At 50.2% G+C, this 10224-nt stretch overlaps 1 long non-coding RNA gene across 1 annotated transcript; it reads left to right on the top strand.

The window, feature by feature from the left end:
• The first annotated feature begins 3611 nt into the window (after positions 1-3611).
• LOC135982931 (uncharacterized) lies at positions 3612-9885 on the top strand. The gene is made up of 2 exons (XR_010600421.1): positions 3612-4052; positions 6128-9885. It is a non-coding gene; the product is annotated as an uncharacterized LOC135982931 (long non-coding RNA).
• Positions 9886-10224: the final 339 nt, after the last annotated feature.

The raw sequence follows: 10224 nt of genomic DNA, 5'->3' as shown, positions 1-10224 counted from the left end.
CGGCTGGCAGCTCATATATTTCCAGCAACCATTCAGAGGGAGCCGGGTCAGCAAAGGCACAGAGAGGGGCCCCCTTATTCTGTCCATCCTCTTCACTCTATAGCACAAGGGTTGGTGGACATTTGCCCTCAGGCGCCGCTCTGGCAGAGGCCCTGTGTTCCGATTCACCCCGTGTGCTGAACCTCTTCCACATGCCACAGAGTCCCACGTCCAGGCGATGGGGCGTCGACGGGGGAGGCACCTGCATGTCAGGGAATGCAGAAGTTGAGCTGAATGTTCAACATCCCCTCAGCCCCGAGATAATCCTACTAGGGGAGGGGCCGTGTCCAGCTGTCCCCAAGGCGTGGGCTGGCAGCCCAGGGTCACTCCCCAGGGGGCTGGGTAAATGAAGGGTTCGTTAACTCTTCTCACTGTCTGCCCTGCCATACAAACACCCCTAGCAGGCGTGGCACTGCTTGGTGTGTAAAGAAGTGGTTGCTTGTCTGCTGACGCCCAACGAACAAAGCCAAGTCCCTGGCCACAGAACCCTGATTACAGCAGTGATCCTGGCATTCAATAAAGTATCAGGTTAAACACTTCCATCCTACCCGCCTGTGCAGTCCCCACGGCACCTCTTCTCCCCCATTGACTACTGCAGAACAGGGTCTCATAGCTGGGGTGCTGCTGCTGCCAGACCCATTCTTGCCCCTTGTCTAAGGGCCTGATCCAAATCTAGTGATACTCAGTGGAAAGGCTCTCATTGACTTAAATGGGCTTTGTATCAGGTCCTTAGTGAGCATGTCTGTCCCTCCATCCTTCTCTCTCTGAGCCTGGGATGGAGCCCTGTGTGAGCCTGGGCCCTTTCTAATCAGTGCGCGGAGCCACACCTGGGGCAGCTGTCGCTGTGTTTGGATCAGCCAGTGAATTCCTGGTGCATGAGGGACTTAGCTTGCACCTGCTGAGTTAGCTGTGCCTTGAACCCCATAGAGAAGCAGAACCTGGCTGGACACATGGGAGAGGGGCTGGACACATGGGAGAGGGGCTGGACACCCAGCCTCTCAGCCATGGCCTTATTCTATCCCTTTATCCTGTCCACCACCCCCAGCAATCAGGATCCAGTGGCCTCACCAGAAGAACCTCTCTGGAAATGCCATGAGCACCCAAAGAAATGAAACACCCCTATGGGCTGATCCTTCTGGAGCTCGGGACCTTCATGAGCAGCTCCCGTTCAGGGCAAGAGACAAGGAGCAGTCACAGGCCGAGCAAAGTAACGGTGACACAGTGTTTATTCACGTGGTCCCACCCAGCCCTGGCAAAGCTCCCCCGGCTGGACACTCATCAGGCTGCTGGGTTTGGGTCCCACCCCACTGGCTCCTTGTGCTCTCAAGCATCCCTCGGTCTGATAGGCTGCAGCATTTCCCTCCCCTTGACCTGTCTGGCACATTCCCTGGGCCCAGGCTCTCTTTCTGTTAGCCCTTCACAGAAAGGGACCAGACGGCCCAGCAGCCCTCGCCCCCAGGACCATTGGTGACCCCCCAGACTCCCCAGTAGCTTAGACACACCCTTTCCCAGACTGCCAAACTTGTGAGCACTCTGGGTTTACAGCTCACCTCTTCAGGGGGGTTGTGATAGTGAAGCAAACAGACACATGGGCTTTGGAAAAGGGTTTCAACCCAATCACTCTTTACTGTAGTTAGTGCAAGAAATATACATATCTAGACAAAGCAATAAGAAATCTGCCTCACTTTCCTCACCATACTGGTGTATGCTTTGGGTGAAGGTCAGAGTCCCTCAGTGGGTCCCGGGTCCCCAATCCTGCACATGGCTCCTCTTCTGAACTAGGCAAACTCTCTCTCTCTGTCTCTCTCTCTTTCTTCTACAGTCAGTGCCCTCATCTCTCTGTCTCTAAAATGGCCACTGACAAACCCTCCCTTTTACAACCTCCCATCCCCTTTGCCAGGCGAAACCCTGGCAGCCTCATCAGGTGCTCAGAGTCCCTCACCAGGTGATCTATTGCTTAGTGACCTCCCCACAGAAGTCACACTTGAATCATGGGTGTGCCCTGTGCAGCAGCCATCTCCGTGTTCAGGGCAACAGAGGGCCCTGTGGCACCTTTGAGACTAACAGAAGTACTGGGAGCATAAGCTTTCGTGGGTAAGAACCTCACTTCTTCAGATGCAAGTAATGGAAATCTCCAGAGGCAGGTATATATCAGTGTGGAGTTAACGAGGTTAGTTCAATCAGGGAGGGTGAGGTGCTCTGCTAGCAGTTGAGGTGTGAACACCAAGGGAGGAGAAACTGTTTCTGTAGTTGGCTAGCCATTCACAGTCTTTGTTTAATCCTGATCTGATGGTGTCAAATTTGCAAATGAACTGGAGCTCAGCAGTTTCTCTTTGGAGTCTGGTCCTGAAGTTTTTTTGCTGTAAGATGGCTACCTTTACATCTGCTATTGTGTGGCCAGGGAGGTTGAAGTGTTCTCCTACAGGTTTTTGTATATTGCCATTCCTGATATCTGACTTGTGTCCAATTATCCTCTTGCGTGTTCAGGGGGATTTCATTTGAATAGACAACCTCAGGTAGCATCCCTGGGCCAACAACCCTTGGAATTTAGTCCAAGATGGAGATACAGAGGCAGCAGGAAGGCAATAAAACAGCTATAGAATCAACTGTGAGTGGGGTACAGAGAAGGAATGAGCATGTCAAAGGGATCTTTGGGTTGCTGGACTTAAGACCCTGAGGAGAAAAGGACACTGACCAGCTTACTTGGGGGTTGGTCTTTTCTCATGGTTTGTGTTTATGAACCCTAGTTGTAGTGTTTTCCCAAATTAATGTTGGGTTATTTCCCTCCTTTTATTAAAGGTTTTTGCTACACTCAGACTCTGTGCTAGCGAGAGGGGAAGTTTTGCCTTTTAGAGGCACCCCGGGGGTGGTGTGTACTTGTCCCAGGTCACTGGGTGGGGGCTCGCGCTGCTATTGTGTTGTATTGTTAAAAAAGAACCTCTAGATACTGAACCCGGCCCTTGTTGCTGCCCACTCCAACTAGCAGAAGGGTTACACTAGTTTGGATATTACCCAAAATACCACGCTGCCAGCCAGTCCTTTAATATCTAAAACCAAAGGTTTTATTATGAAAGAAAAGAACGAGAAGAGGGTTGTTAAATGGTCAAAGCAACCAGGTACAGACATATGACTTCAGAGTCCATATATCAGGTTCTTAGCAGCATTGGTGAGTTTGCTGGCTTGTGAAGTCCCTCTTGTTGACGTCACTAAGCATCACCCTAGGTAACTCGGGAGGGTGGAAGGCCACTAAGTGTCAATGAAGCCTTCCTGCACTAGGCTTAAGTGAACCAAACTCTATCCTTCCATGTTTAAACTCTAATCAACCTCAAAAGCCAGGTGCAATTGGACTATGTAAGCAACCAGTTATCTGTGTGCAACCCCCTGCTCAAGCGGTAATAATGAGGCCTGAATGTTTCTGGCTGAAGGGAAAAAGGACAAGATAACGGTTTAAAGAAGTTACTAACAAGCTAGGCTTATAGCTGCCAAGAATGACTTAACTGCTTAAATGTAATCGTTATTTGCTTAGTAACTGTTACCAGGGAAGGGAGGGGTAGAGGGGGAGGAAGGGAGGAGAAGGGGGGGTGAGGCTTAACTGCAAAATGTATAAAAGAAGAAAAACAGTTCCTGTTAGTGTGCTTGATCTGAGACGTGCCTGTCTCCTAGCACTGCTTTGGGATCCCAAATAAACTTTGTTTGCTTCTCCCCCTGGTGTGTTTATTGACGCGAAGCACACCGGGCAACGAACCCGCTGTTGCTTTGCCTCGGGCACTGTGTGCTGGCAACAGGTTTGGCGCCCAACGTGGGGCTCGAGGCTGAAATTTAGCCTTGCCCGGACCCCTCTCGGAGGTCGACAGATTGCGGCGATGCCCGACGCCCAGCGCGCACCTGTGACTTTACCGGGGGCCTCGGCGGAGACGTGGTTTGGTCGACCCCGGAGGGCACAACGGTGCAACGCGCTCGAGCAGTGGAGAAGCAGCTGCGGGCGATGGTGGGGAACCGGTCCCGTGGATAAGGTAGGAACAGTCCAGTGAGGACTTTATCTGTCTTGACCTGGGGACGCCCAGTGTCTACCTGTTATGACCTGGGGACGCCCAGTGTCTCCCTACGGGGCAGGGACAGAGTACTGCAGGCAGGGCAAGGTGTACACCCTTGGAATGCATTCTGGTGAATTGGAAAGTGTTTGGCGCAAATCCAATAACTAAAAGTAGATTAAAAAGGTTCTGTACAGTAGACTGGCCTCAAAATCAGCTAGAGGATCAGGAAAGGTGGCCACCGGAAGGATCACTTAATTATAACACAATCCTTCAATTACTTCTGTTTTGTCAGCAAACGGGTAAATGGAATGAACATATGTATGTACAGTTGTTTATGTTGCTAAGAGATAGGTTAGATATTTTGCAAAAGTGTAATTTGACTCCGCCAGGTTCGGTAATAGCTACTGTTAGTCCCCCTCCCCCCCCACAGCTGTAATGGCAGGTCCGGTGTCCCCTTCGGCTATCACACCTCCACCATATAAAGACAAGGTGTCTCAGGTCCCAGAGATTGCCCCCTCGGTGGAATTTTATCCGTTGATCACTGAGACCGTGGTGTCCAGACATGGCTCAGATAGGAATCAGGCCACTACTATGCAGGTTTACACCCATGTGTCTTTTAACCCGGTGGACCTAGCAGCCTTTAAGGCACAGGCAGGGGAATTCTCTACGAACCCAAGCAAGTTTATCTCAGTCTTTGAAGGGTGCCTGGCTAGCTGTAAGCCTGACTGTGATGATTGTAATGTCCTTATGCAGACCCTGCTGTCTGAGGTGGAGAGTAATCAGGTTGTGTCTAAAGAAAAGGAAAAGAGGCAAGCGAAAATGATGGTCGCAGCAGTACAGGCTGGTGGCAGGGGAAAATTCCAGGAAGGTGGAAGGGGCCGGGGAATGAGAGGACGTGGGTGTGGGCGCCCTGGCTCACAGGAAAGGCGTCTGGGTCGCAACCAGTGTGCCATATGCCGGAAGGAGGGACATTGGAAAAATGAGTGCCCCGAAAGGGAAGGTACCCCTATGATGGCAGCGGAGGATCAAGAATAGGGGTGTCAGGGGAGACGGACTATCCTGCCCCCAGAACCCTGAGTAAAAATGCGGGTGGGAGATTCGGAAATAGACTTTTTAATAGACTCTGGAGCTGCACAAACCACCGTAAACCAACCCCTGCAGCTGCCTGTGTCAGAGTCCCTCACTGTGGTGGGTGCCACAGGGAAAGGAACCAAGTGCCCAGTATATGGCCCAGCGGAATGTGCTTTGGGAAACAGAACTCTATTTCACAAACTGGTTTACCTCCCTGATTGTCCAACGCCTCTACTGGGACGGGACCTGCTTTGTCGCTTAGGAGCCACCCTGCATTTCACCCAAGATGAAATAACCCTCACCTTACCCCCAGAGAATTAATGACCCTTGCAATTGAGCCCTCAGCCATGCAAGCCCCAGGGTGGAGCCAATGGGAAGACAAAAGGAGGGTTAAAAAGCAGCTTTGCTGGACAGTGTTGGCCCAGGGATTTAAAAATTCCCCCACCCTTTTCGGCCAGGCCCTGGCCAGAGACTTGGAGGAGTGGGACAATGAGGACAGGGTCCTCCTCCTGCAATATGTGGATGACTTGTTAATTGCCGCTGTGGGTCTCACCCCTTGCCTTAAAGCCACTGTGAGCCTCCTGAACTTTGTTGGACTCCTCAAAAGTGGGTGTGCTCGTCCTGGTTTGTGGCTCCAAAGCTCTGTATAGAAGTTATTTTACTGGAAGGGTGTATAATGGCAATGTGTATGTGTTCATTGTTGGGAAAAGGTGTATGAGTGAAGAGTGGAAGTTGCCTTTGTAAGTTAAAAGAAGCCAAGAAGGAGAGCAGGAAAAAGAACAGAACGAGTTAACTGAGGAAAAAAAATATAGCTAGCAAGCTCAGTCCAAAGTTAAAATGCTGGCCCCATCCAAGGGCATTGTTCACAGCTAAGACTTGGCTGACAACCAAGAAAAGGGGGGCCTGAATGTGCCCAAGCAACTATGAGATATGCAAAACACTGCCAGGCATTAATGAAATGTGTAAGGTTTCTTTTCTGACAGATAAAAGAAGTGCTAACCAAAGACCCTAGCAGCCCTGCCATTCATTGAAATAAGGAGACTGAGTCTACGTAAGGTCCATCAACGAAATACTGCTTTGGCTCCACACTGGAAAGGACCTTTCCAAGTCCTGTTAACCACCAACACCGCTGTGAAGTACCAAGGACTGCCCACCTGAACCCATGCTTCTCACTGTAAAAAAACCCCTCCACCTCGGGAGGACTCTCCAACTGATGATAAGCCTATTTAAAGAAAGGGTGATGTGCTAGTAACCTCTCCCCTGTATGATGCTGAACCACACTGTTTCAGGAAAAGAGAAAAAGGAACACTTGCTTCATTGAAACCACAAAGTCCAGGAATTCCTGACTACAAAAGACATTAAGAACTGACCCTTGTGAAGAAACAAAGAATTATACGATGGCAGGGAGGCTCTTACACCCCTGGCCTCCCAGGTACAGGCTGAATGTCTAGTCTGCCAAAAGAACAACCCTCGACCAGGAGTGTCAGTGCCACCAGCCACTCTGGAACCTACCCCAGGCCCAGGACTGGTTTGGCAAATAGACTTTACTGAGTTCCCCCAGACCCAAGGATTCAAATACCTTTTCGTCTTGGTGGATCGATTCAGCGGATGGCCTGAAGCCTTCCCATGCCATAACAACACTGCCAAAATGATGGCTCTGAAATTTGTCAAGGAGATCATTCCTCGCTTCGGACTCCTCCAGTGGATGGAATCTGACAACGGAACACACTTCACATCCCAAGTCATTCAAAAGATATCGGATGCCCTGCAGATCCCCTGGAAACTCCACACTCCATGGCGACCGCAGGCCAGTGGAGTAGTGGAAAGCACAAATCAGACACTTAAGCGGCACTTCTCAAAGGTCTGCCAAGAGGCTTCCCTTAAGTGGCCTAATGCCTTACCCCTTGTTTTGCTCCGCATGCGCGCTCTCCCAAAGGGCAGGTTAGGGCTCAGTCCCTTCGAGATTATGTTTGGAAGGGCATGGCCTATGAACAGTACACCGGTTCTGGCAGGGAAGTGGGAAATGGGGTGTGGCTTTTTATCTCAGTATATGTGCTCTCTGTCTGCTGTTCTCTGTTCTCTCCACAGGCATACCAGCGATTTGCAGCCTCTCCCGCTGGATGCCCCTGTCCACTCCTTGCAGCCAGGCGATTCCTTTCTCGTTCGGACCTGGAAGGACAAGCCTCTCCAAGAGAAGTGGAAGGGACCCCACACCGTCCTGCTGGTCTCCCACACAGCAGCAAAGGTCAAGGGACACAAGAACTGGATTCATCACTCCCGTCTGAAGGCAGTGCCCGCTCCTGAACGGTGGACCGTCCAGCCTACGGAAAAGGACTACCAGCGATGACCTGAGACTTAAACTGTTATTCAAAAAAACAATAAGATCTGCTGGGAATGCCCTGTGGTCTCTTTGGACAGTCGCAGTGCACTCCCCGTGAAAAGTCTAAGCGTTGGTTGTGTTTACTCTCACAGGGCCAGCCTAACCTGGTGGCCTGGTCCTTTTGTTTTTAATCTGCCTACTATTGGTAATTGATATTTTGTGGGTATTTGGGGAAATGTAATTGTTAGGCCCTAGGGTCACCTGCCCAGCATGAGTTCAGGTCCAGGGTCTGCCACAGTGGTACTCTTTGCCATAGGGACACTCCTCTCATTACCTCCCGTTTCCCCCCAGGCACATGTGGGATGGAAAGGGATCCCTACTAACTTGGAAACAAACACATATGAGTCCTTGAAGGTTTGCTTTGCCCAAGAGTTTAACCTCTCTAACTGCTGGGTATGCTCCCAAGTCCCGCACCACGCAGCAGGGTTACCCTGGAAGATGGTCCCCCAAAATTGGTCAGATATCTGTTGGGGATGGTTCAGTAGGGGAAGAAATACCTCAGGTACCCCCTTGTCACAAAACTGTACCATTGAATCCCAGTATACATTAAGGGACAACCCCTGGCCACCCCAGGCAGCGTAAATCTTTTTATGCCACCTCAGAGCCCATTAAGGAAGAAGACAGGTTGGGTATAATCCTCCTCCCATCCTATGGGGTGGAACGGCTAACCCAATTTTATCGTAGGCTCTCTGTGTTTCTCACCGAGTATGCCAATAAGACTTTAGCCATAAAAAAAAAAGAGCCTTAACTCAAAGCTATACCAGCTCTGGTTGCTGTCCCTGCAAAACAGACAGGCCTTAGATTATGTTTTAGCCTCCCAGCGCGGGGTGTGTGCCCTTATTGGGAATGAATGTTGTACTTATGTCCCGGAAAACTCACAGGACATTAACAAGCACGTCCTGTCAGCTGAACAGGCTTTTGAGCAGTGGGAGGCCCAGGAAAGGGAACCCACAGGTTTTCAATTCCCTTTGAAGTTGGTTGCCCAACCTAGGAGGACTGGGGGGTGGCCTTGTGCGTCTCCTCCTCACAGGTGTGGTACTGTGCCTGGTCACCCTCCTCCTGATTGCTTGTTTTAAGACGCTCCTCCGTAAGCTTTGTGCCCCCCGCTCCCCAAAAATCCCAACATACCCTCTCATTGATAACCCCAGCTTCATAGCACTTAATCATATCTTGTCCACAGAATATGAGAAAAATCAGCCAAAAGTTTGTTGAGTATTCTCAAAGGAGGGAGTTGTTGACGTCACTAGGCATCACCCTAGGTAACTCGGGAGGGTGGAAGGCCACTAAGTGTCAATGAAGCCTTCCTGCACTAGGCCTAAGTGAACCAAACTCTATCCTTCCATGTTTAAACTCTAATCAACCTCAAAAGCCAGGTGCAATTGGAATATGTAAGCAACCAGTTATCTGTGTGCAACCCCCTGCTCAAGCGGTAATAATGAGGCCTGAATGTTTCTGGCTGAAGGCTAACGGCATTTTGGGCTGTATAAGTAGGGGCATTGCCAGCAGATCGAGGGACGTGATCGTTCCCCTTTATTCGGCATTGGTGAGGCCTCATCTGGAATACTGTGTCCAGTTTTGGGCCCCACACTACAAGAAGGATGTGGAAAAATTGGAAAGAGTCCAGCGGAGGGCAACAAAAATGATTAGGGGTCTGGAGCACATGACTTATGAGGCGAGGCTGAGGGAACTGGGATTGTTTAGTCTCCAGAAGAGAAGAATGAGGGGGGATTTGATAGCAGCCTTCAACTACCTGAAGGGGGGTTCTAAAGAGGATGGAGCTCGGCTGTTCTCAGTGGTGGCAGATGACAGAACAAGGAGCAATGGTCTCAAGTTGCAGTGGGGGAGGTCCAGGTTGGATATCAGGAAAAACTATTTCACTAGGAGGATGGTGAAACACTGGAATGCGTTACCTAGGGAGGTGGTGGAGTCTCCTTCCTTGGAGGTTTTTAAGGCCCGGCTTGACAAAGCCCTGGCTGGGATGATTTAGCTGGGAATTGGTCCTGCTTTGAGCAGGGGGTTGGACTAGATGACCTCTTGAGGTCCCTTCCAACTCTGATATTCTATGATTCTATGATTCTATGAAGGGAAAAAGGACAAGATAACGGTTTAAAGAAGTTACTAACAAGCTAGGCTTATAGCTGCCAAGAATGACTTAACTGCTTAAATGTAATCGTTATTTGCTTAGTAACTGTTACCAGGGAAGGGAGGGATAGAGGGGGAGGAAGGGAGGAGAAGGGGGGGTGAGGCTTAACTGCAAAATGTATAAAAGAAGAAAAACTGTTTCTGTTAGTGTGCTTGATCTGAGACGTGCCTGTCTCCTAGCACCGCTTTGGGATCCCAAATAAACTTTGTTTGCTTCTCTCCCTGGTGTGTTTATTGGCGCGAAGCACACCGGGCAACGAACCCACTGTTGCTTTGCCTCGGGCACTCTGTGCTGGCAACTCTCTGGAACACATCCAAAGCTCTATCAGTCCTTTGTCCAAAACTTCAGTTTGTAGAGATGTTGCTCCAGAGGTGAGATGCAGGATTGAAGACAAAAACGGATGTGATGCAGCTGCCTTTTTATATCCTTTGTCATGTGGCTTCTACATCCTTTGTCCCAAACCGAAGCTCACAGCATAGGGGCATGCAAAAGTATTTGTAGTTCCCTGTCCACAGGCATGTCCCTACATGTCCTGCTGACTCATGGGCTTGATGGGC

This window comes from Chrysemys picta, chromosome 4 (assembly GCF_011386835.1).
Source record: "Chrysemys picta bellii isolate R12L10 chromosome 4, ASM1138683v2, whole genome shotgun sequence".
In the NCBI taxonomy this organism is placed as follows: Eukaryota; Metazoa; Chordata; order Testudines; family Emydidae; genus Chrysemys; species Chrysemys picta.
This window is presented reverse-complemented; position numbering and strand designations above follow the sequence as displayed.